General features: G+C 41.6%; 1 long non-coding RNA gene across 1 annotated transcript in view; it reads left to right on the forward strand.

The window, feature by feature from the left end:
* LOC147241791 (uncharacterized) overlaps nucleotides 1-24,102 on the forward strand; it is a 61,798-nt gene extending 37,696 nt beyond the window's left edge. The window contains exons 2-3 of the long non-coding RNA XR_015110988.1: nucleotides 21,797-21,907; nucleotides 24,025-24,102. This is a non-coding gene — a long non-coding RNA (uncharacterized LOC147241791). The remainder of the gene's footprint in view (nucleotides 1-21,796; nucleotides 21,908-24,024) is intronic.
* Nucleotides 24,103-25,427: the final 1,325 nt, after the last annotated feature.

Genomic DNA, 25,427 nt, shown 5'->3' on the forward strand with positions numbered 1-25,427 from the left:
CCGTGACCCTTAACAGGATAAGCGAAAATGGATGGATGGAATATTTCAAAAAAGCAACATGGCCACATTTGACCTCTAATCTTAACCACATGGTTGTAAGTGTAACCAACAATGTTGTTCATGATGTTGTTCAGCTGATTATTTTGGAGATGACACTCAAAATGCACAGAGGCGAAAAACAAATTGGGCATTTTTGGAAACGTACTCATTAATCTGGTGACCCTCTGGAGGGGCCTGACCCTTATTCACTACAGCAACTAAACTACGTGGCTCCACCTTGAGCAGCAAATCTTGCATCATGGTTTTCATGGAAGAATATTTCATCCGCAGATAATTACTCACCAGTCTCATTAAACCACTAACAATAGACTGCTGGTTACTCACAGTCAAGGACATGGAGGTTGTCATCACGTGTCGTGATGACACGTGATGAATTCCCTTGAATCAACCGCATAATCATCATTTATCGTGAATCACCCAACTCAAGGAAATCCCATTCTAAGGTTTCATTGTTGCTAAAGGATGACTTCATATCGGCACTGTATTGCCTTCAGTTTATTGCCTTCACTCAACTTGTTGTTGGCCGTTCATCACTAACCTTAAGTGTCGGAAAACCATGTTTGATGAGAGTCAGTGGTGACAAGAAGCTCGGAGCACTCCTCCTTTAGCCTACAGTAGCATGGGGTGGATAGCTCAAGTGTGTATGGATACAGCCGCCCATACACACACACACACATGCACGCACACACACACACACACACACACACACACAAAACTCCTCCTCCTCCTTCTCCCTGTTATTAAATTTGCCTGTTAATTTTCTCTAAGGGTTTGGTGTAATTAATGGACCAGTTTAGAACGGCCAGTGAGACCCTAGCTGCTGTCTCTATCCCTGTCCCTGCGGTCAGTCATAAAGGGCCACTCCAAAGGCCCACTGGGATCCCCTCAGCACGGGCGCCAGGCCCTGTCAGTCACATGCCCACCCAGAGACTGGGTCCTGTCCATCAGGAATAGAGTGATGGAAAGATGGCGGCAGGGAGGGAATGTGTGCTTGGCTACGGTGGTATTCCCCTCAAGTGGCTACGATTGTGCTCATTACTGCCCATTTGCATTTCATCAGCAGGCTAGCTAGCCCTGCACTGTTAGCACCACCAACTCATTAGCACTGAGGGGGTAGGGGGGCAAATAGGGAAGGAGGGAGGGAGAAAGGGAGGGAGGAAGAGTGAGGTGTGCAAAGGCCTCAGGCATCCAGGATCTAAAATACACCAGGGGGAGGTTTCAGAAAAAGAGCAGAGAGAGAGAGAGAGAGAGAGAGAGAGAGAGAGGCTTCTAGACAGAAACACACCAACGAGAATGAGAGGGATTCACTAGTGTGTCTGCATCCGATCAGATAAAACATGGAGGAAAGGAGGAGGGATTTAAATTGATATGTAATGTCCAGAGCTGTCTGTAGCCCTGCCTTTTCCTGGATGTGTGAGAGCATCTCTGTCACACTCAAAACAATCATCTATTAACTATTTATGGTGCAGTGCAACCCTAATAACAGAAAACTGCAGCTGTCTGTGGGGGTCACTGAGCAGCGACAAGTTTGTATCTGTAGCAAGAATTTAAAAATCTGATCGTGAGCAAACTCTATCAGAGGTCTCTCTTTTTTTCAACTAAATACGTCAGGTTTTCTGTTTTTTTAATGTTTGCAATTTAGCACCAACAAATAAGCGAGGTTTCGCTCCGTGAAAATGCAGTTCATCCTTTTTTTTCTTTTATGAAAAGAAATAAAGCTCCCATTTTTGAATACATCTCTGATGAACACACCAGGATCCATAAATTCTAGCAATCAAAAGCTGATTTTGATTTTTTTTTTTCTTTAACATTAACGGAATCGGTTTCTCAGGGTTGGGGTGTTTTAGTTTTTAAGGGTTGTCTGTTAAAAACTGCTTACAAAATTTTAACGCATTTTGATATTTACACTGTGCACAATTAAAACAAACAAAAGACAGCTATGTCGTAAATTGAGTTGAGTATTGTGTTCAGGTTGATGATCCATTTTTACATTCAATTCATTCAAGAGTTTCATCTGACATGGATGTAAATGAGTCTCTCCGAGAAAAAGTAGTGACACCAAAAGCAGAGTAAGACTTTTTTGAAAATAAGACTTTATGCAAATAAGTAGTTGAATATGACTGGCGTTGTTCTTTTCATCTTGCTTCACATATATGAAGCTACAATGTAAAAAAAAAACAACCATCGCTATAAACTGATACCTAAAACTGGACTGCAGTCACAGTTAATACCCTGCGAGTGTTTTATGTCTGAAGTGAAGATTTGACCGTCACCTGTGAGGTGGTGGGGGGGTGGGGGGGGGGTGTCAGGGTGAGTGGGGGTCAGAAATTCCTCTTGACTATCAAAGTAGAGACGCCAGAGAAAGAGAGCGAGAGGAAGATGGAGAGGATGTATGACGGGATATGAGATTAAATACAGTATGTCTGCCCTCTTCTGGTCACCGCTGCCATCATCTACACTGACACTTCCCACTGGGGGGGTATATGGGGTGGGGTGGGGGGGGGGTGTTGAGAAGGGGAGAAGATGCACATAGATGAGGAGGGGGTGGTGAAAGGCAAGAAACGGAGGGAGAAATGGGGGAAGTGAAAATTAACTGTACCTGTAGACCACCTCTGGCATCGAGCAGACCTCTAAAACTGATTAGACCTACAAAAAAAATCATATCACAACAAGGCCGTTTCCATTAGTTCACTTATCTCGCATAACCTTCATCATACCAATTAAAATTGTTTGTTTGTGCAGCAGTTATTATCCTATTCCCTTGTCATATACACAAGAGGAAATTATAATTTCATATTATGTATCTCATTTACTGTTAATATTAATCCAATACCACGTGAAATGACATTTCCAAGTGACTAAAAACTCCATGATATTCAAAATGTAATTAAAACAGTGCTGCCATATCCCGCTATTTTCATGATTATTAAACCAATGGCTTGATTATGTGGAAAGAAGAAAACAAAATGGAAATGGTTCGCCACTGTTTCTTGACTGACAGCATTGTTTCTAATCTCATTAGCGAAAGGAAATTGACTGCAAATGATGAGTGCACATTCCTAATATTACTAATTTAGTTTAGCGCCGGGTGTTTCTTCAGCGCTCGGTGTGTATTTTTGTTTTGCCATAATTGCCAAGGCTCTGACAAAAGTGCATTATCAGTGTGTCTTTGTAGCTGTGCAGGAGTGTGTGTAAGTTTATGAATATGTGTGTGTGTGTGCGTGCGTGTGTGTGTGTGTGTGTGTGTGTGTGTGTGTCCTCCCGGGATACACCTCTGCCTTTAGGTACTACTGCGGCAGGTGTGTAGCCAACAGGCAGGAGCGATGGCTAGTTAGCCCACTCAGAGGTTAGAGGTTTAATCTTAGAAGCGCTAGTTAGCGATAGGCGGGATTAAGCTCTTTATATCAATAGCAGATGACTCTTTATTCTTCTGTGCTGCTTTTTGTTTGGAAAAATTCAAAAATTGGTCCCACTGAGGTGCACACATTTCAAGGTTATAACAAGGCCTCAGGCGAGAATACAAGGCGATGTGTGATAGATCGGGGATTTGCAGAATATAAATCCGATGTAAAACATTACAGGCATTCTTAAAATTATTTACTTTAATCACTTAATGTAAAGATAATTTGTGCTAATAATTACCCTGAAAACTATTGGTTCGAGGCTTTCCTAGGCGCCATTTTCGCAGCTAGTTGTGCTTTTTGTAAAAGTAAGAACATCCTGCATGGTAATCGATACAAAGAATTCCTTTTTTAACCATTTTTTTTTCAGCAAACACATTGTCAAACTTACTGACAGATGAACTGACTCTACAGGCACTTGTGTGGACTTGCTTCATTGTTTTCATTCATGCCGTTTTTTTTCTTGTAATGTCCCCTTGGCCGGTGTAAACGAGATGTCAATGCCATCGTGACTTACAGTACGAGTAAATAAAGATTAAAATATCGATCTGCTGCAGGTTATATTTCTGAGAGTATTGTCTGATATCACTGCGATGTGTTGTGCCAAGCAGGTCTGTGTTTGTCCGTGGTTTACTCTGCTTTTGATACGGTGCCAGTACGAGTGTGTGCTCCTGTCTGTGTAAGTGTGCCAGCGACTGAGTGCATCCACCTGCTTTTGTGCTTATCTGCATGTATGCATGTTCATATTTGCACTGTGCATGTCTGACTGATTGTACATGTGCCTGCTCGTCTTTGTGCATGTATTTGTGCATGCCTGCCTACCTCTGTCTATGTGTGCGTGCGTGTGTGTGTGTGTGTGTGTGTGTGTGTGTGTGTGTGTGTGTGTATGCGCGTGCACGCGTGTGTATGTTCCCCTGGGCTTTCGGGGTAAGCCTTCCTAGCCTCCTCATCAGACTCTGTGTCTGGGGGCATGGCTGTAGGGTGGGCCTCCACAGCAGGGACCCTGGGACCGATGGGGGACAATCACTGCTGCCTCGTAGCTGCAAGGAAGGAGACAGACACACACACTGCATGGATGAAAAGATTAAAAAAAGAGCACAGATTTTTTTTGTTAGCTCGCCCATTTTTGTTCTTTTTTCCCTCCACCTCCACATTCCTGTTTCCTTAATCCCTCCTTCCTCTTTGTAAGTATCTGCAAGGAGTTTCACAAGATATCACCTTGCAGAAGATTGTGTTGTGTGTGTGTGTTTGTGTCTTATTATACGAGTATTTCAAGGGAATCCTCTGTCAACACTTCCTCATCTGCCTGGTCACATGATCTGGGTCTGAAACGCCACTGCTCTGAGAGGATAAACCTTACCTTCCAAAAACATGAAAAACACAGTAGCCCTGTATTTATCACTGACAAGGCCGGGGGAATAATTTCATCTTGTGCCCTTCCACAGATTTATTTTAAAAAAGTGTACTAAATTACATTTCATTGTAGCCAGTAGGCTACGATGCATGTTCTTGCAATCAGAATATTTCAATTTCTTTCCCTTTTAGTCCTCAATAATTAATCCAGTCATCACTGATATTCCAAATAAATTCATTTTTATTCAATAAATATCATTTATTGTGACATTTTTGTTGCACGACTGGCTATGATGTATTATTGCTACTGTGGGTGCAACAAATTACATCAGTCCAGTGTATTGATCTCAATTTATGTGTCTCCAGAAGAAAATGTCAATTATTTAGTAAATAATAATAGTCCTGCATGATTTATATATTTTATAATAAATGTACAACACCACAAAGAGGGAATTAAATCGGTATAAAACATTTGCCCAATTCTCCATTCTTTTCAGTCCCCGTAAACAAATAATCTACAGGCAGTTACTCTCTGGCATGAGACATGGCTGTTGTTGCTAATAATGTTCAAATGCAAACAGTGTAATAAGGCAGGTTAATCAGGCCGGCATGATTTTCTATTAGCTTTGTTTACTTGCAGACTTCGGGGCGAGTTTCATCTTGATAACAAAGGATCAGGCTTAACGTTTGTCGCAGGAATCCACAATGGGAGCTGGTGTGACAGGACACCTTCACCAGCATCTAGCAAAACAAGCTATTTTGTAATAGGATTCCATGAGTAAAGCAGGGCCCTTAAAGACATTTTTTTTTTTTTTTTAGTGTTGAAACTAAATATGTTGCACAGTTGCACTGCATTATACAAACTGTCGTATTCTAAAAGATGACTTCAGATGTCGAGGGTTTGGATGACCTCATTTTAATATTATGTCTTCTGCGCAGCCTTTTGTTTTGTGTTGGCCACAGCATTTGGTGTTGCTCTTTGACTTTTCAAAGTGTTTCAAAAGTAGCACAATTACAAAGCGCTGCTGTCTGACACATGACAGATTCAACCGCATATTCATCAATTATTCTTTTCGCCGCACCCTGCCACCTGCACAATAGATTCCAAATCTCAACCGGTGACTTCACCTAGATTGGATTACCTTTCTCCCTCCCTCAATGGGAAGACAAGTAGAAATCACCTCTGACCTCTGACTTCTCTTGACAGGTGTCACACACATAGACTCGGGGTAGAGTTTGACTTCCTGTGGAGGTTTTTGTTTCTTTTAATGCCAAATACAAATATTTTACCAAAGATGAAGCTGCAGGTTCAGATGGAGGCATTATTGTTGTACAACAATGGGAAAATGGAGGGCAGAGGCAAACTGACAAACCATCGAAACACCTGCAGACACTAGCAAGAAATTTACATTAAATCTCACCAAGTAACAAGGAAATGTAAAAACAATTTGTGGTTTCAAATCGGGTTTTTCCGAATGAAAACAATTGAGAACGAATGAGCATCAAAGTTACAGCTAAAAAGACTTTTTTTGTAACCCTTATGCCTTGTTTTCATGCACATACTGATGAACATCTGTTAAATATTCGATTATCCAAATATTCTTGGATCAAAACTCTGTGACCTCAGTCTGCTGAACTCCTAATTTTCAGCCCAGTGTTTGCTTCAAGTATGATAGAAAAATGAACTTTTGCCACAAGTTCAACTGGCGCATGGAAACCGTGCTAGCTAAAAACAAGCTAACAAGCTGCCTATGACTACGCTGAATAACAGACTAGTGCTTTCTCTGCAGCTATCTCTGAAGTCTTTCATGAGGATATTGCATACATATATGCATACTCTGCATATAAGGAATTACAGTATGTGGAAACAAGGGGTCACACATAGCCAGGCCGCTTGAGTTGTTTCTGGTCTCTATGCCAAACGTAGCTGACCTGATGCTAGCTGTGCCATGCAGTATATTTAAAGGAAAATAGAACGGTTCTATCAATCCTCTTCCTGCCTGTTTTAGATACATATGATGTGTAGTATCAACTAAAAATTGTTAGCACTCAGATTTTTCAGAGTGACACATCTCGACTTCCACCGTGCCTTGTCAGTGAGAGCGGGATGATGCAGAAGGGAGGGAGGTCATGTCTGGTGTGTGCATGATGCATGCATGTGAGAGGGAAGGTAGGGGTAGGGGGAGAGGTACGGTGGTGGAGGGGTGCAGTGAGATGGAAAAACTCAAAAAAGACAAAAGGGTGTGTGTCATGTGCCACAACCGTGACCGCTCGTCTGCCTTTGGATGGCGGAAAAGGAGACAGACAGACAGAAGGAGAGATGGATGGAGCGAGAAGGAGGGATGATCAAAAGGATTGCAGCTGTAATGATGAGGCCTCGGACTGGACGGACGCCGTCTCTATCCAGTTTACTCTCATCAATGTCAATGCTACCCTGACAGACACTGCGTGGCGAGCAGGAGATGGATGACTTGCACTCAGTCACTCCTGATGCACACACACATTTTGACATCACACGATTAGCTGTCACATTATTGTAAAGCTACAAAGCTACACAATGCTAATAATGGGAGAAAATTCCTGATGACAACAAATCAATGCAGCTAGTTTTCGACCGCTGCACTCGTCTACCATCGTCTGATCTGAACTCTGAAGCACCTGTGAAAAGGACACCACTTTTTTCTCAGAGCGGTTGGCAGTAACCAGATCCTCCATGTTGGGATGACACAACACAGTATCGGGCTTCTCTCTTTCACCTGATCCTCAGATCCATGTCAATAGAGACATGTTCTGGAAATCCCCGTCACAGATCCCCTTTACTGTCATGGATATGTGCAGCCACATCCTAAACGCTGTCACATATCTCTGGGTACACACACTTTCAAATGAAAGCAATGCGTAGTAGCCTATGTACTCTTAAGAGCTTGAATTGCCTGCTTAATGAACATTGCAATGGTACTTACTGTAATGTTAAAAGCAAGAGAGTTCCCTGAACAACAGGATATAACCTGTGATAATGACATTGCCACTTAAAACTCCTGGCAAGTGACTGTAAATATACCCAGTGTTTTTATTATTCTTTATATATTTATTTCGAGTTATATTACATTTAGAGTTTTATATATAACTATTTTTCATCTTTCCCAAAGCCAGACAAGAAGATGAATACCCTTTTGTCCTCTGTGCATGCATTAGGATTCCAGCTGGTAGATACTTAGCTTAGCTTAGCACAATGAATGGTAGTGGATGGGCAGGGTAGCATACCTCCTACTTAACCTCTAAAACAAGAATCAAACTGAAAAAGTTTAAATGTTGACCTCAGAAATTAACCAATACATGACTACACACCAGTGGAGGGGAAATAGGGCCAAGTAAGAAAAAAAGCAGAAAATTGGAGGAATTTTATTATTATTTTGCAAGCCAAAATATCAATTGTACATCATATCAAGAATCAACATCAAGTCTAAATCTAATTAAGCTTTAGCTGTGTCACTTGTGTGAGATGTGACGCGCTGAAACTTAATCCTTGATATCGTTACTTCATTCTTGACATGCAAAATGAAATAAAAGTCCTCAAAAGCATCCAGTTTCTACCACCTCGGCAACTTACAAAGAAATACAAAATACTTCAGCTTTATGAGGATATAACTTTGTAAATAAGAATACTGTTTTCCCCATTGTGTCACAGCAGAGGCGCATTTATAACAATTAATGGCCTCATTTTGTTAGAGTGTAAGCTCTATGTGTAAACATATTTCTCATGAACATCTCTTTTTTTCTCTCTCTCACTCATAGGAGATGTCTGCCCTCACAGTATCAAGTCAATCGTCTTGGATTGAGGATGTTTATTCAACAGCTTTGCGAGAGGAGATTTTCCACTTCTGATAGACACTGTCAATGAAGCGCGCCCCCATAATGAAGTGCGGTTTAGTAGTTGCCATTCATAGCTTCAAGTGGGAAGTATAATATCCCACGGGTCGCTTTCACTCTGAAACCACAATAATGGCACTTTCATTTAACCCCTTAATATATGTTAATCCAGGAATGTCAATGGGTTCTCTTAACACTCGTGAGCAGGCAGACAGGGGCCGAGAGGCCAGCGAGGAGAAAGCTGAACACACAGACAAAGGCTGGCTTGAAAGGCAGCCCCTTATGTTTGATTTAGTAAGAGAGTGGCTTAAAACTGAAGGAACATATGTTGATCAGGTCATCAGTCCATCTACTTTTTCCTCAAATCTAAACTTGATGTCATTTATAGCTACACACACACACACACACACACACACACACACACACACACACACACACACACACACACACACACAATTTACAGCGGATAAAAGACACCCTGCGTACCTGCATGCAAATCTATGAGTGTACTATGTACTTATGTGCATGCATGTGTGTGTTTACTGTTGTATATGTCGCACAGACGCCTGAGTGGTGCCGTGCTTTGACAGAGGCAGCCAGCAAATCAGGAGTAAATCAGGACCCGAGGGCATGCCGGCTTCACTGAGGGGGAAGTGAGACATATTCACTGCGACCAAGCTCAGCCTCCATCTGGCCTCAGAAAGCCCTGCGCACCACTGACCAACAGCCAGCGACCATCCCCTCCACACACACACACACACACACACACACACACACACACACACACACATACATACATACACACAAACACACGGGAGATTTGTCTGTTGATGCTCAACCCCTAAGAGTTGGCCACAAGATTCATAGTTCAATTAAACGGACTAACAGAGGATTAATTCGATGAGGCTGTCGTGTCTCTCCAAAACCCTCTGAAAGTGTAGCAAGACATTCAGATAAAAAAAAGGCTAAGTTCAAATCTTAATGGTGCTTCAATCGAATCAAACCTCCCAAAAACCATCACTCACTCAACAATGAACTGTAGTTTTTTTGCACATGCTATTTTTTGGTTTTGGTTTCAATACCGTCTTTCAAAATCGGAGTAAAATCAACACAGTTGTTTCATGTTTTCAGTATTATTTGTCTCCAGTTTAGGTCATAAAAAGTCCAAAGTCACAACACGTGGAAGCCTGAGGTGTCTATCGAGGTAAACCCGCGAATGCCACACACAAAGTGTAGTAGAAAGCAGCACAGGCAGTGATGGCGACAACGTTTGGTATTTTTCGCTCCAGTCCAACTCAGCGCCAGCTGAAGGATGTTATCTGTTACCTTCATGGTGTGTGTTGTTCGTGGTGTTACCCCGACTGTCTGTCATACACAGATGCATCGAACGTGAAAGTGATGAAAGTGTTTACAGGAGTTTGTTTGTTCAGTATTTCATTCATATCCCTGCTGAATAGTAGAGGTTATATTTTGACTAATGACTGAAGCCACGCCCACATTACATCATGACATTCTACATCGGAGTTCCCTTCTGGAATTTGACCTCCAGCATGTTGTGACTGGTACATTTTGAGTGGTTCTTTGGAGAAAAGTGTGCTTCGAGATGAGTATGTGACACTCGCTGGCAGTTTGTGTATCGCTACGCACCCTCCCACCCTCAATACTTCTCAATTCTGGACTTTTCATGCAGGACATTTAGAAAATCTAGTACAAAATCTCCTGCAGAACTTCATAGTGTGATTTTAGTGCGTAAAATGAGAATACTCCACATCGTAATCTGATTATCGCTAACTCTGTCTATGACCTTATTCAGGCTGAGCTTGTTTGAAAACTCTGTTTACATGGTAGTATCTCATTCAGACTTTCGTGTTAATATCAGAATATTGCTGTCCATGTCAAACAAATTATGTGGATAAAAGACAACAACAAAAAAAAACGGATTCATAGAGCGTCTGAGCTTAAAAAAGCTCATTCAGACATGAAATGAGGAGGGGACAAGGAATGTAAGAAGCTTTTGGTGTTTATACTGAAGATTTCCAGCAATTCCTAAATACCTGCAATAATACCTACGTTCTTTGAACAGTGTGGAGGTGTTTTTTAAGAGGAGAACAGTTGCTTTGGACTGATATCTTTGTTTCTCCTCTCCTAAAACGGCGGCACAGTTAGGAACTAGACACACAACTCAGTCCCACGGATTGAGTAGCAAAGGAAACATTTCTTTCAAAAGGGAAACGGAGGGACGGATGGTGAAGGAGGGACGTGCTGCACAGCTTAGTACTTGTTTCTCTGCCAGCTGAACAGGTTCTGCAGCTTCTATCCAGCTGCTTTTGAGTTGTCTTGGCACTGAGTTATCAATGTATTCCATCAAAACAATAATAGCTCACATCCTTAGAGGTTCTTTGCTTTTCTTTGATGGAAAATTTCCCTGTTTTGCTTTCTAAGATCTCATCTCAGACATACATGAAATGAAATGAAAGCCCACCTCTTCAGGAGGCTGCAAACACTCAGGGAAACTTTGATACAGTATTTTGTTTGGTGGAGAAGCTGTAGTTTTCTATTTCCTTTCATAAAACTGTCAATTTTACCACATGGCATGTGGGTGAGACAGGAATTTAGGCGAGTCTTGACAGGAAGCTTTACACTTTGGCAGGATTTATGTGACAAAAAAAGGCAATATTTTCATTTTGACATGAAAAATAGTGGAGAAAAGCACTTTGAACAGGAATAAAATGCTTGAATTAAAGCATCCACGCTCTTGTTGGTTGAATCCTTTGAAATGGATATCGCTATTGATACCCATTTAGCACGTGACACTGTACAACAGCCTTCCGTAAATTAAAATATTTGCTTTTTCATAAATGCAAACTTGAGAACAAAATTCTTGTTCTTGCACATAATAATTACAGATTGTTACAGTTTTATGGGTCAAAAAAAGAAGCTATAATGCCACACCATTCAGGTTTTGGACTTCTTCGAAATACAAAACACGATGAAATACTGAGCTAAGTCCTCATATGTCCATGCGAATTTACCGCTCTGATACTAAAGGGCATATAGCATAACTCCTGACGTTGCAGGGCCAGTTTGTCATTTCTGTTGGGTGTCAGTGGTTTTTAAGCGTGCCAGGAGGCATGTGGCAAATTTGAAGGGCCTTGTGTTTGTCTGCTACCTCTCTGCCAGACGCGGGCCATCTCAGGTCACCGCCACTCCACAACCAATCTGTGTCATCACCGCCACATTCCTGACAACGTGTTACATGACCCCCCCCCCCCCCATACACATACCACCATGCGCCCCAATCCTCCCTCCATCCGCTCCCCTTTCTACTTAATTTCTCTACTTGACTAAATTTAATTCAGTTTTATGCATGTAGAGCCGATTCATAACAGAAGTTATCCCAGGGTAGGTCTATGCTCTTTAAATCTCTCACACTTTCTCTCCCCCCTCCCCCTCTTCACCCTGCTTTATTTTCATTCCCTCCTATTCACTATTATAGTCTCTTGCTAAACCTCTCTTTTTTGTCTCTTTCGAGAGTCTCATCCCTCTTCCTGTTCTCATTACTCTCCCCCTTTCCTCGTTCTTGCTATCCCTCCTCTCTATCTCTCCTTACCCTATTCCCCCCATTCTCCAGCTCTCTCCTCGCATCAGAAAGTGTTGGATTTTGACATCTGCCTGCAGGAGCAGTGATCCATGAAGTAATTAGAGGAGGAATCTCGCCTTCTCTTCCTCCCTCCCTCCCTCCCTCCCTCCTCCCCTCCATCTTCTCCCCTCTCTGTCCTGCTCTTAGCCTGAGATCATATAAAAAAAAAGCTGGTTATGTTTACTCCCTGATCCACCTAATTTCTGTAACGAGGGCCGAGCTGGGCCTCATCTCCTTACCGTGCCACGCTTAAGCCAAGGCGTTTGGCTTGAGAGGCGCCCCGGGCCCCTGCAGGGTGCTGCGTAGCTTCAACCTCAGCAGCGAGGACGAGACAGGGACCTTAACCGGATTAACGCTCAACCAGCATAGGTGGAGGATTCCTCCTTCAAACACACATGCATACCTACCTGTGCACACAGAGCCAGATGCCACTTTACACCATTTAATGCATCATCAAAAAAAAAAAAAAAAGTGCTAGGATGAACATCTATGTGATGATGATGATGTGTGTGTGTGTGTGTGTGTGTGGGGGGGGGGGGGGGGTGTTATGTGTGTGCTGCAAAAAAAAAAAAAACAACTTCAGCTTGTGCAATATAAGATGAGAGAACACAATTATGAACTGCTCCGGAGCTTACGGCCACGCTGATGTTAACTCTGAAGTGCTGTGGTATCAAATTGCTGGAGCATAGAACCCCCCCCCCCCCCCCACCCCCACCCCCCACCACCACCACCCTTAAACCCCTTAACACCATCCACAATTGACAATATTTGCCCCTGGATTGCAAATGTAATATGCAGCGTAAGAGTTGATGTATAATGCAACAAAGTGAAGTCTGAGGGCCATTTCAAAACATGACAGGCTGGAATGTCAAATCTTTTGCTGGGCATCATTAGAGCTGTTTTCTATGTCCTAATTCACAGAAAAGCCATTTAGAAACGTCTCAAGGGATTTTGTAATTTCATATCAGCGCTGCTGGTTTATGCGTTTCGGTGTGTCTGATCTGCCTCCGTGTTGTTCAAGTACAGTATTTGCATTTAAAATAAGTGGAGCATCGGTTATTGCGCCAATAAAACTCATAATTGTCGTGTAAAAAGCAACTTACGGTTTTTGATTTTTTTTGTATATATCACAATTATGGTTTTATTTCGTGTGTTTAAACCAGCGCTTCTTCCTCACAGGCATTTGTATTAATGAAAATTAGTAAAACAAATGTCATTTGCCCTTTTATTCCTTATGCATGTGCTCATCACTTATCTAATATGTACTTTTTCTATTTTGTTTGTCTCAACGACCAGCCAGTTGCCCTCTTTGTGTCAAGACAGACGGATCGGTGGAGTGGTGAACTATGAGATAGTACTGCTAAAAAAAAACGGAAAAATTGAAAGCATGTAGAGAACAGACGTAGGTATACTACATACTGATATACTGTATTTTATGCTGTCATTTTATGTCATGATGACAACATTTAATAGAGCAGTATTTTTTTTTTTGTATGTTCAGAGATGAGTTTATAAGTCTTGAAGTGAAGCTAGATTTTGAAGATGAATTTCACTTCCTCGATGTACCCATCTTTAATTCAGCAAGTTATCCACATCCTTCCTTGATTTGAGACCTTTCAGCAAAAGGCTCTTAAAATCAGCTCTAAGAGAAAAACACAAAATACGGCATTCAGGCTTTTATTTTGAAGATTGTTGCTCTGGTGGTGATTTTTGCAGGTTATTGATCCACGATCATGCCCGACAAAGCCAAAAGAGAACTTAAAGAAGGGATTAATGACTCGAGTCGATCCCGATTAGAGATGTTCGGCTTTTTAAAGTAAAACAACAGCTGCCCTGTGCCAACGCGCATAAGTTACCTCTGTTGTTACGCAGCATTTTCCAACAGCTTCTTCAGCTTCCCATCATGTAAGAGTTTTTTCACATTGGAGAGAATCGCACTGAACAGTATCTCCATAAACGGCCATCATGCAAGTACAAGGTGGTCTGTTTCATCCCGCTGTGATCCAGAAACTCTTTATGTAGCACTGGCACCACCAGCAGTGTGTGTGTCTCAGTCTGTGCGTCCCTCTGCCCGTCCCCCCCCTGAAAGCTTCAGGCCAAAGACACTAGCCAGAGCAAGGCCACTGTAACCCAATTGGACCATCAATTACTACTGATTAGACTCAAAGTAGCATCTGTCTCAGGAAGCATTTAACCAATATATTGTCCATAGTGACATACGGCAACAGAATTAACTGTCATATGTCAATGTAGTTTAATACGGTTATTGGATTTTTGATATGTTCAAAAGCTCATGACTTGGCTCATGGAATGGCAGACACGATCCAACAGGGCACCTGGCTGCTGCACGTCTGCATATCTGTTTTGCATTCATGCTAAAACACACGAGGAAAATGGAATTAGTGTTACTGAAGCAGAAAACTCAGGGTTTTTTTTCTTTCTTTTTAGTTTTACAGTCTAGTGTAATGTATAATATGAAAGATGTCATTTAATTCTTGTACAACATACGTAAATATTAGCAGCTTTGTCTCAAATTCAGGAGCAGAAAGGAAAAGAGCATTCCCGGTATATATGGATATGTATACATAAATAAATAAATGTGGAAAAATGCTGAAATAGCCATTTTTATATAACCAAGTTGTATTTATTGTTCCTTGGTGTACTTACTCTTCTTTCAATGCACCTTTGCACGGTTAATGCAATAGTTTCACGTTTGTCTTATCTGCTCCTTTTGTAGCACATTTAGGTGCAACTTCTCGAAGAAAGATGCTAAACAGATCAAGTTCATTGTCTTTATTATTATTTGAATACTAACGGCATTTTGTCCTCCATACATAGTGTTAAGCGGTACTTATTAAATACAAAACCTCGCAGTGTCAAAGTGTTTGTATTGTATTTACCTTGTAAAGCAGGGCGCTGGGAGGATACCCAGGAGAAAAGGTGTCAGTCAAGCCAATGGGGTTGGTAAAACAATCTGTCAATGTGATTTTGTGTGCCAGCGTGTGCTTGCAAGTCGATGTCGTGTATGTGCATGCACGCGGCTGTGTGTTTGTGTGTGGAAGTGTGTTGGTAAAACAATCTGTCAGTGTTTTGACAGCCATGTCACACGCCGGGGATCAGCCTCTGTGGGGGGTGGGGGGGGGGGTGGGGTCCTGCGATGAGAACACCTGATTACCTCTCTATGCATGATTCCTATACTTAACCCCGGCAACCATGACTTACATGTATTCCGGATGACTTCGTTTGCAGGGAAAATTGTTTTGCAGCAGGTGCTCAGGGTCACGCAGACATGAAAAAAGTTTCCAAGGTGACACGAAGCACAGTGGTGTAGCGATGAATTTCTTTGCCATCTGTCTATCATTGAGTTAAGTTGCTCGGTAGCAGCATTGCTCTGGCACAGAAAAGAAACTGTAATAAAACAAAGGTTGAAAGGTTTGGGGAAGTACTTGAATCATTTAGTATCACACTCAGACACTTTGACTTTAGATGTGTTGCTGCAAGAACCCAGATCCAGGAAGGAAAGGGTTGATATGTTACATAGTTCTTCAGTTTCGTGTAGGGATTTTCAGCACCATAAAGGGACTAACTGGGTTAAATTATGTTATTGTATTAATTCCTCAATTGTATCACTACATGGCTCACTGTTAGCCAAAAGGTATTTCTTTGAATTGTATGTAAGAAAGATCTTTAATGCAGAACTACTGTATGAGCTCTGTTTAACATGCCTGGGTTTCAGCTGAAAGACGAGTGTATATACACACACCATGATGGATCTAAATGACATAGATGTGATTATACTCTACGCTCTCTATTTATTATACTCATCAATTTGTGCATTGGCACACTTTTCCCTGGTTATGACTGAATTTTGCTTGTAGGCTGTGGTTTTAATCCTTCTATTGTTTAACAATTGCAATTTATCCTCTTTTCATTGTTTAGTTTTATTAAGCCGTCTCATGTAACTATATCCAGGATATGTTGAACTTGCTAATAGTACGCAAATGTGTTTGTTTACATGACAAAGAAACAGAGTCGCATATTTCATCGCTGGGAAAATTAAGACCAAATACTTTGTGCAAGTAGATTACATGGATATGCAATGTAAACACGCTGTTACATTAAAAGTTGGTGCGCGATTCATTTCGGGCGCTGCAAATGATGTAAACTAACATAATAATCCAGTGAGTGGTTCAAACTTTTCTTTTGGTCTGAGCACAAATTCAACTAAAGGACACTGTGTCATGATGTAAAAAAAAAAAAAGAAAAAAAAAAGAGGTGTTTTTCACCATCCTTAAACGACCTGCTTCAAAATGTAATGACCTCTTCCTTTGACACAGCTAGCGCCCCCTTCCAAGTATAGTGAAATCTGGCCTCGTATTTCTTGCATCCTTACCCTAATCCTAATCATCAGATTAATAGATACACAAACACCACCAAAACCATTGCTACTACGAGTCAATGAGAAGGATCCCCTATTGGAAGCCAGGTGCCTGGCTCAAGGGTACTTCCCCGTTAAATTCTGAGGGAGGGGAGATTGTTTATACCCAACAGGTTGGGAACAACAACAACAGAGGAGGGTCGGACTACTCCCGGGTCCCCACGAGGACGGCATGAGCACCGGTACATTTTCTTTCGACTTAAAACCGCAATGAGGATCAATTTCTGAAATTTCACTTAGAGCCTGAGAAGGAGCCAGATGTAGAGTATTAATGGTTCAGGAGGGGATACACACAGTAATATAAGCTCAGTGTGCTGCTGGGAAAAAAAAAGAGAAGAAAAAACTGGTGGTTTACTCCTCTGTGTGTTAATGGCAGTGGCAGGGTGACATAACATAACTCTTGATTTATATGGCTATTTAGAAAGCCATCGCTTGCGGGGCTGTACCCATAGAGCAGGCAGGGAGGATCGCTGACAGCTCACTGACTACAGCATGGTGAGACAGAAACGCCTGGTGTGTCTGTCTGTCGAACTCTCTCTCTCTCTCCTTTATCTCTCTGTCTACCATCTTCTGTTGTGTCTCATCTGTTTTTTTTACAGACTCCTATATGTCTATCGCCTAGTTCTCTCCATTTATATTTTAATCCATGGTGGTTACAAAAAGGTCAGAGCACCATGGGATTTTTACACTCCTCAGTGCCCATTAAGTACACTATGCTAAACCCCTTTACTCCAAGTGGAAACTAATAGTTTTGTCACTTTACACGTTGAAGCCATTCAAGAAAACAATGTTTAATTTCTGGACCTTCCATATCACCAGTTGTCTCATGAGTTGCAGGACATCTTTGAGGTGTTCTGATATTAGGATGATGGGATGCACAACGGTGTTCTAACAAATGTTGCTTTATTTGCCCATGGCTGAAAATTGAGGTGCTGCGAAGATGTCAGTTGAGCTCAGCAGTTTGAGGTGTGTGACTTATCTGTGTGAAATACCTGGAATTACACCTTCTTAACACTGCATACGCGGCATGACATCTGTTAAAATGATGTACCCGGTTGGAAAATATTGTCACTTCGGTTAATCGTCACGGTACGTGGTCCTGCACATGGCACTGTAAAGGCACTCCATGGGGACCACCCCTGACATCCAACCATGGTCCATCGTACGACACTGAATTGGAATCCACCATGAAATCCTGACTGATCTCCACTGTCATTCTTTTGATTGTGCACCGAAGTAATTTGAACATGTTATATGCCACCGGTAAATTCAGATTTTTATTTTTGTTGCAAAATCTCACTGATTGTAATGATTAAAGTTAAGGTTAGGGGCCAGAGAATCATATCAATTAAAGGGACGTAGGCGCCGCCTGTTTTCGGCTTTTTTTTCTTTCTTTCTTTTTTCACGTAATCTTTTATTTTCTTTCTTTAATTGAACTACAGAAACACCATGCACAAACAGTGTATGTCTAAATGGTTTATTGAATCATGCTCTGCTCATGAACCCTCCCTCCTCGCTCCCACTCGCCCTCCCCGGTCAACTATGTTCCTAAATAGATCAGAGATCATGACATAGCATTTTTTTTGTGGCTCACAACCTATACTGACAATAAATTTCTGCAAATATAGTCTCAATAGTCACCTAGCAAAGTTGGCAAATGGGTTTCTTGCCTGTCCAAAAGAAAGGGTGCTACTTGCGCGTCCATAGCGAAACCTTTTTCTTCTTCCTTCTACTTTTAAGACTCCTCCAGCAGGCAAATGAATCCCCACGTTGCGCCAAACCCTTGAACGAACTTTCTCTCATCTATTGCTTGTTCTACAAAAGGCCTTTTTCTTTTTGATGTCTTTTCTTCTGGATCCATGGTCATCCTCCTTGCTCACCAAACACTGATCCAACACAACGTTGATACCAGCTTAAGGCTTCCTGGTGTCAATCTTTTGATGGACAGCTAAGCTGCCCGATCAGGTCCAGTCTGGTTTCCCCTGTTGATGAAAAGCTAAACGGTTCCAACCAGTCTAACTGGTGGCAGGTTTTGATTGGGTGGAAGTAAATTTGGCCCTGCATCCCTTATGTAATAGAGATTTTGATGCTTCCTTTTTTCAACATCATAGTTTATTGACTGCCATGGAGACATCATGACAAATTCAGGGATTATTAGAAAAAGTACATAGAAACCTGGGAGCCTACCCTTCCTTTAACAGAAGTGGCAGAAGTACTGTACATGGATGCGTGTACTTCCATAAGACTAAAGACTGTTGCATGAACTGAAAAGAAAGAAGTTAAAACGTTGTTCCACATGTCTGGACACCACTTGCTATATGTCTGCCATGAGTACCCTGTATAACCAGTCTGTTTTTCTTTGTATGATTGAAGATGGTGAAAGTCTTCTTCTTCCTTTTTACATTTTGAGAATTGGCAATATTTTTGTGAATTAATGCCACCCACATTGGAGAGCGAACGTTTTATGCTCTTCGAAACAAAACTTTCATCTGCTTCTCATTTCTCTGCGTATTTTAGTTCGTTTTTATTTACTGTACAGCAGAACTTAAGTGAGGAGGCCTGTTTTACTGGAATATATGGAGAAGCATTTGGAGGTGATATTTGTATTAAAATGTAGATATAAGATTAAAAATTGTCCAAAAATATAAAGCCAAATACAGATACCCGAATGTCAATAAATGGTCCCAATGAAAGTAATATTTACACTGTGTGTGTGTGTGTGTGTGTGCGTGCGTGCGTGCGTGCGTGCGTGCGCGCTACCTGTGTACAGATATGTCTACAGCGAGCCATGGTCCAGGCACATAAAGGGAGTAGTGACATTTGAGGAGTCGCACTATGAGATGCCAAATCTCTGAGGCAGCTAAGACAAAAGCCCAGGTGGGGTCACCCATTGTCACTTCCATAAGTGGACATATTTGATACCTGTTCGTAAGCATGTTCGCATTACCAAAGACATTTTGGAGAGCAACTGCTGTAATGTGATCACTGACAAACAGCGAGGGAGACAATATAAGGCACAAGCAGGGTTGACTGGGTGGGAACTTAAGAGTATTTGGGGGAATTCCTGCGTGAAAACAAATCCCCACACTGTCAAACAGGCTTTAGTGTTTGTGTATTTAGGTATGCTTGAAGAATGTTGCCACTGTGCAGCGTCAATGTTGTAGAGGGAACTGAAAGACCAAAACATTGCATTAGAACCACTGGAGCACCTTAAATGATACTGTTTCACCACGGCATCAGTCAGTTTACAAGTGCAGGACATTTCTGTGTACGCCCTTTAGACGTATTCACATGTTCCGCCAAGAATCAAGGGATTAAGTATAATCCCATCGATGACTGAGTTGTTTGTAGAAAACCCGCGTTTGATCCCTGATACGTTGAGGCGATTGAAACTGCTGTTCTGAAGGATGTTGGACCACAAGTCTGTTCCTTTCCTGCATCTCTCTCGAACCATCACTAGACCTTAACTAAGATGATAATGCACCGTGGAAAAAGGAAAACAAAGGAAATCGTGAATTTTGTGTGTCATATCGCCTTCTAGAATTTGCTAATTCTGCATGAAGTTAGAATTAATTTTCAAATAGTTGTGTTTTTATGCTGACTGTGTGGTGGACGTCAACATTTCCCTCTTTCTTATATATAGCATACTTTACCCCCCACCCAGAAGTGTTCTCTGTTTCTCCAAAAGGATTGGTAATCTGTAGTATGGATGATATTCAGTCGGTACCTCTAAGTAGAGTTCTTGACCTGAACCTATATTTTTCGGTGATACTGAGGCTCCAACTGGAAACAAGTCCTGAAAAGTGACAGTTGTGAGAGACACATTAAACAGTTGCAATGTTTATATATTCAAATTAAAAGTTCAAAGTAAAAGTTACCAGTTTTAATTGAATTAAATTTAAATTAAAAGTCAAGCAATGCATGACTCAGAATCATCTTCAAATGCTGCCTGTATGCTTATTCGTGCTAACATGCTAACATACTTGCAACAGCTCTAAAATCCGTCTGTCACTCTGCAATGGCTGCAGAAAGAAAAAACCCATATGAAAGTTCATCACATTGTTCACATAAGAAAACAACACATTTTTACATGATGCTGCTATGGAGGTTGTTTTTTTTTAAGGCTCTTAACAATACTAGCATAGTGAAGTAACCGTTCCAAGTCTTGGTTGAAGGAACCTGTGGGAACAGAGAGGTTTGTAACTGTGACTCATGCTGTCTGCCATTTCTGTGGTTAGACTAAATGCTCTGACCATAGCATCAGTCACCATCAGCCCACAGACAGGCTCTCATTTGACTGTCTGAGGAATTTACCACCCTATTAACCTATTCACCGCTAGAACGGATGTAAACTGTCCTAATCAGCAATGACACCGTATCGCAGTAATTGTTCATCGGGTTCGTTGTAAGAGGTACACACTCTGACCTGCTGGGTTTAACTGTTTAAGCTGACGGCAGAAGTTTCATTTTAACATTTGATAATCAAAATTCAGCTGGCAGTTTGAACCGCAACAGTTCCCGTCTGCTGTGAGTCACTGGTGTCTTGGAGGTCATGTTTCAGTCCCATTCCAGAAACCTCATGAATGTCTGATTAACTCTTTTAGTTCTTGACATTTTTACACATTTAATCAAACTTCCTATTTCTGTATTTCTGTGCTCAGGAACTCCAGTCATATCAACTCTGAGTTCTGTGTTTGTGGACCTCCCAAATCATCTTGTATCCAACATCTCTCCTCCTTTGCCTTTCCCTTTATAGCCCTGTTATCACCCTTGCTTCCTCTTCCCTCCTTCCCACTCCCAGCTTTTTTTCCCCCTTTTTTTTTTCAAAGCATGAGAACGGGGCAGGGGCGATTAAGGAATCCTAGCCCTTGCTAATCACCCCGGACTGGAGCACTTCCGCTGCACTGATTACCAAGGAAACCATTAAGGAGAAGAAAGTGGCTGGATCTTTCATCCTGGTCGGCCGGGCTCAGGGGAGGTCAGAGAGGGGTGTGTTTGATAGGCCATTTACCCTTCCTGTTCTTATTATTCCAGCATTTCCTCTATCTGGACTCAACACGACTACAACAAGCGGACCCCAGGCCCGTCTTGCCCTCCCTCCCAAGGGGCTGTAATCATTGCCATACTGGTGTCCTGGACTCGCTGGTATGTATGCATGACACTGTGTGCACATGTAAGAGACATGCAAAAATGTAAATGCACACCACTGAACACACATTCTTTCACACCCTCACGCACACACACACACACACACGCACGCACATACACTGACGAGTACCATGGCTTCATTTCTTTTCCCTCCCCCCTCCATGAAGGTCTAGTTGAGCAGCAGAAGAAAATGGCTTTAGTAGGACCCCTTCCTCTCTTATTTTCCACCTCCCCTCCAAAAAAACCAGAAAAAAATCAAAACAAGCTTATTTGCGAGCACCAGGGCCTCATGGGTGCTGTCACAGATGGTGCTAATGACGTGTGCCCCAGCAGAGGCAGTGCCCTTGTTCGCGCTAGACTGGTGACATATGCTCAGTCGCAGGGCTATCAGTGAAGCACGGCAGCCCCCAGTGTCCGAGAGACACCCCCGTAACCCCTGTACCATGGTGACACAATGACAGAGACAGACCCTAAACAAACACAGAGCTCCGTTCTGCTTCTTTCTCTTCATTGTATTTCAATCGGTTACTCTCTCAGTCCCTCCCTCCCATTGTCCCCTATGTTGTTCATCCCTACTCTGCCTTTTCGGCTAATGTCCCCACCGAGCCTAACTTGATAGATGACCCTTTGCTTTAGCGATTAGGGTCCCTGTGGGGGCCTCTTCCCCTCCTCTGTAGGAATCTGGGTACGGTGGAGTGACAGAGCAAGTTGAGGCTGCCGCCTGCCTCAGAGAGTAAGCATGTGCATAACAGATATCAGGGGGATTTGAACCGAAGGGTGACAGGACGTATCAGCAGAGTGGAGTCGGTAATGTGCCCTATGATCTTCCCCTTCTCTTGAGCCCCGTGTCCTTGCTTTTACAGAGGGAATGAGAAGAGACCAAATCCAGTATTCTGATATATTTCTCCTCCTGGAACTACAAAGTAGCATCAATAAAAAAAAGAATAGGATATTTTAATTTTGCTCATTTGGTTCTAAATTCCAAATAATTTTCCAGGTAAATTCAATCCAGCATATTGTTAAAAGGATGACACCGATGCACTGACACTTCAGTTAAAAAACCCAGAACAGGGGAATTCCTTGAACATGAGGGCAACTAAAAAGACTACTGGCTGTCATTATCCCTGTAACCTAACCTGCTTGGTATTACTGTAACTCCACACTGATGCACTATGGGTATGAATGAACCTCCAGAGACTTTTTGTACTGTATAGTGAAGCAACACCGGTCTTTTGTACAACTGCATTCCTTCAAAAAAAGTTGTAAAAAATGCTAAAAGGTAACCGTGGACAAATTACTAAATTACACCACAGCCCCCTCCCTCCCCGGGGGAAGACAATCTGGAATCAGTCGAAAGTGTTGGAGTAAAAACACTGTGTCATGTTTCTGTAACCAAGAAGATGTAACAATAGCCACCTTTTGTTGAAGAGAAAGCAGAAAGGCAGTTGTCTCATCATTTTGTTTGGAGGGGATGTTTAACGGATGAGCTCATGCCAAGATTCACTTTTAATAGATTGGCTGGAGGACGAGTTCAGAGATTCTTACTCTGCACTAACCTGAAAACATGTGAGTACTCCAATACACATACGCAGCGTGCAAAGTCCGGAGAATTATTTGCATGCCTAAGAGTTTCAGTTTCCATTCATTTTGGAATTTTTTTTTTTTTTTTTAAATTTACTCCGAGTTGCATTGACAAGAAACAAAATGTGATTTATGGAAATCCACAATCTACAACAAACTATACACATTTGGAAATAAATCAATGTGTTTGACGAAGGATTTAAAAGCTGATAGATATTCTTTTGTATTTCCTAAAATGAATTTACAATAAAGCAGTTTTTAACTGTATTTATTCAAACTTATAGAATATATATTCCAGAGCATTTGGAGGACCACAAATGATCTGCATTCTGGTATGTTTTCAGTGTTTACTTCCCAAAAGAAGACAGTAATTACTAACAGCAAAAAAATGTTTGTCCAAAAGACTACATGTATGCTATAGGAATCAAGCTTCATCATCAAATTATCTGTAGGCTCTATGATTAATTATATGTTTGATTGTCTGGGAGGGACTGACATCGATAATCAGCTAAAGAGCTCAATCATATCTTCAGCCCCTCCACAGGAGAATCTGCAGAATCCCAGCATCAAATGAGAAAAATGTAACATCCAGGAAGGTGCACAGAAGACACAAATACTCCATATAGAGTTGCTGTGGCTCCATCTCTTCTAACCTGTTGTACCGTGATCTCTTCTTTTGTATGGAAATGTGAGAGTCACCAACAACAAAGGTCAGTGTTCAAGAGTTGCTCACAGACTTTCAAAAACCTCCATCGCTGCTGAGGATTCTGCACAGATCCCTGTCATTGACCCCCTCCCATCATATGGTCACCATAGAAACAGATTATGAGGGACATCTGTGTCTCCAAACTCAATAAATGCACATGTTTTTCTTTACTGTCTATAGATTTATTTCATTATTTTTTCCCTCTTTTACTGATAAAAAAGTAAATCTCATCAAACCGTCTGTCTTCAACCATCTCTTTTTCTGGATGGAGCCATGGAGGATGCTTCAGTACTGCTGGTGTACTCTGGTCCCAAACCTCCACTAAGACCAGTGTTGGTAGAACTGGGAGCCAATTTACTGCATGTTGAACCCACATACCTTTACTGGGAAAGACAGGAGCATGATAGAGGCATTTTGATGAACACATAAGCCCAATCTATCAAGGGTCTAGCAATGTGCAGTGAACCTCTATGTTCAGATAGAAATTATCATGATAACATGCCGACTGGCTTCCAGAGATACGATGAGTGAAATATCGAAAAAAAAGTCTACGATGACACCATCGCCTCAAATGTATTCAGATGTTTTAAATTCAAGATTTTCCACATCCGTGTTGTACTTGACAACAAATAGTCATGTCGATTACACTTTGCATTGTTGTGGATGGGAGCCGCTGACACATGGAAATGAAAACACAGATAAGTGTCGCCACCTTCTTCAAATAATTCCCTGAGTCATTTTTTGGACAGTTTTTTTTCCCCTTCAATCAACTCTTTATGATGTTTTGTCTCAAGTAAAATGTGTTTTCTAAAAAAAAAAACTTGAAAAAAATTACTCAGGCGAGTATTTTAAAAAAGGCAGTGAGGTTCGTTCGTTGTGAAGTTCATCAAGTTCCTACTTAAATAATAATAATAGCCATTTGTTTCATGAAATGGAATGAAATCATATTTAATATCATGATAGTAGTGTGTATTGTCTTGGACTTGAGAGACAAACTCATGAGACTGCGCTACCATTAGCGGTTTGTTTTTTTGTTTTTGTTTTTGTTTTTTTTCCACATAATATCAACAACTAATGCGTCGCTAACTGGGAAAAGACCCCTGCAGTACTTTGCAAGAATGAAACCTTAAAGTTTGAACTGAACCATCATAAGAGGAAGGAAAAAATGATCACAGTCAAGGGACTTTTATCAAAACCTCCTCGAATGCAAAGGATGAGCACAAGTCGGCA

Source organism: Aulostomus chinensis, chromosome 21 (genome assembly GCF_037954235.1).
Source record: "Aulostomus chinensis isolate RoL2024-O1b breed Wild chromosome 21, RoL_Achi_v1.0, whole genome shotgun sequence".
Taxonomy (NCBI): domain Eukaryota; kingdom Metazoa; phylum Chordata; class Actinopteri; order Syngnathiformes; family Aulostomidae; genus Aulostomus; species Aulostomus chinensis.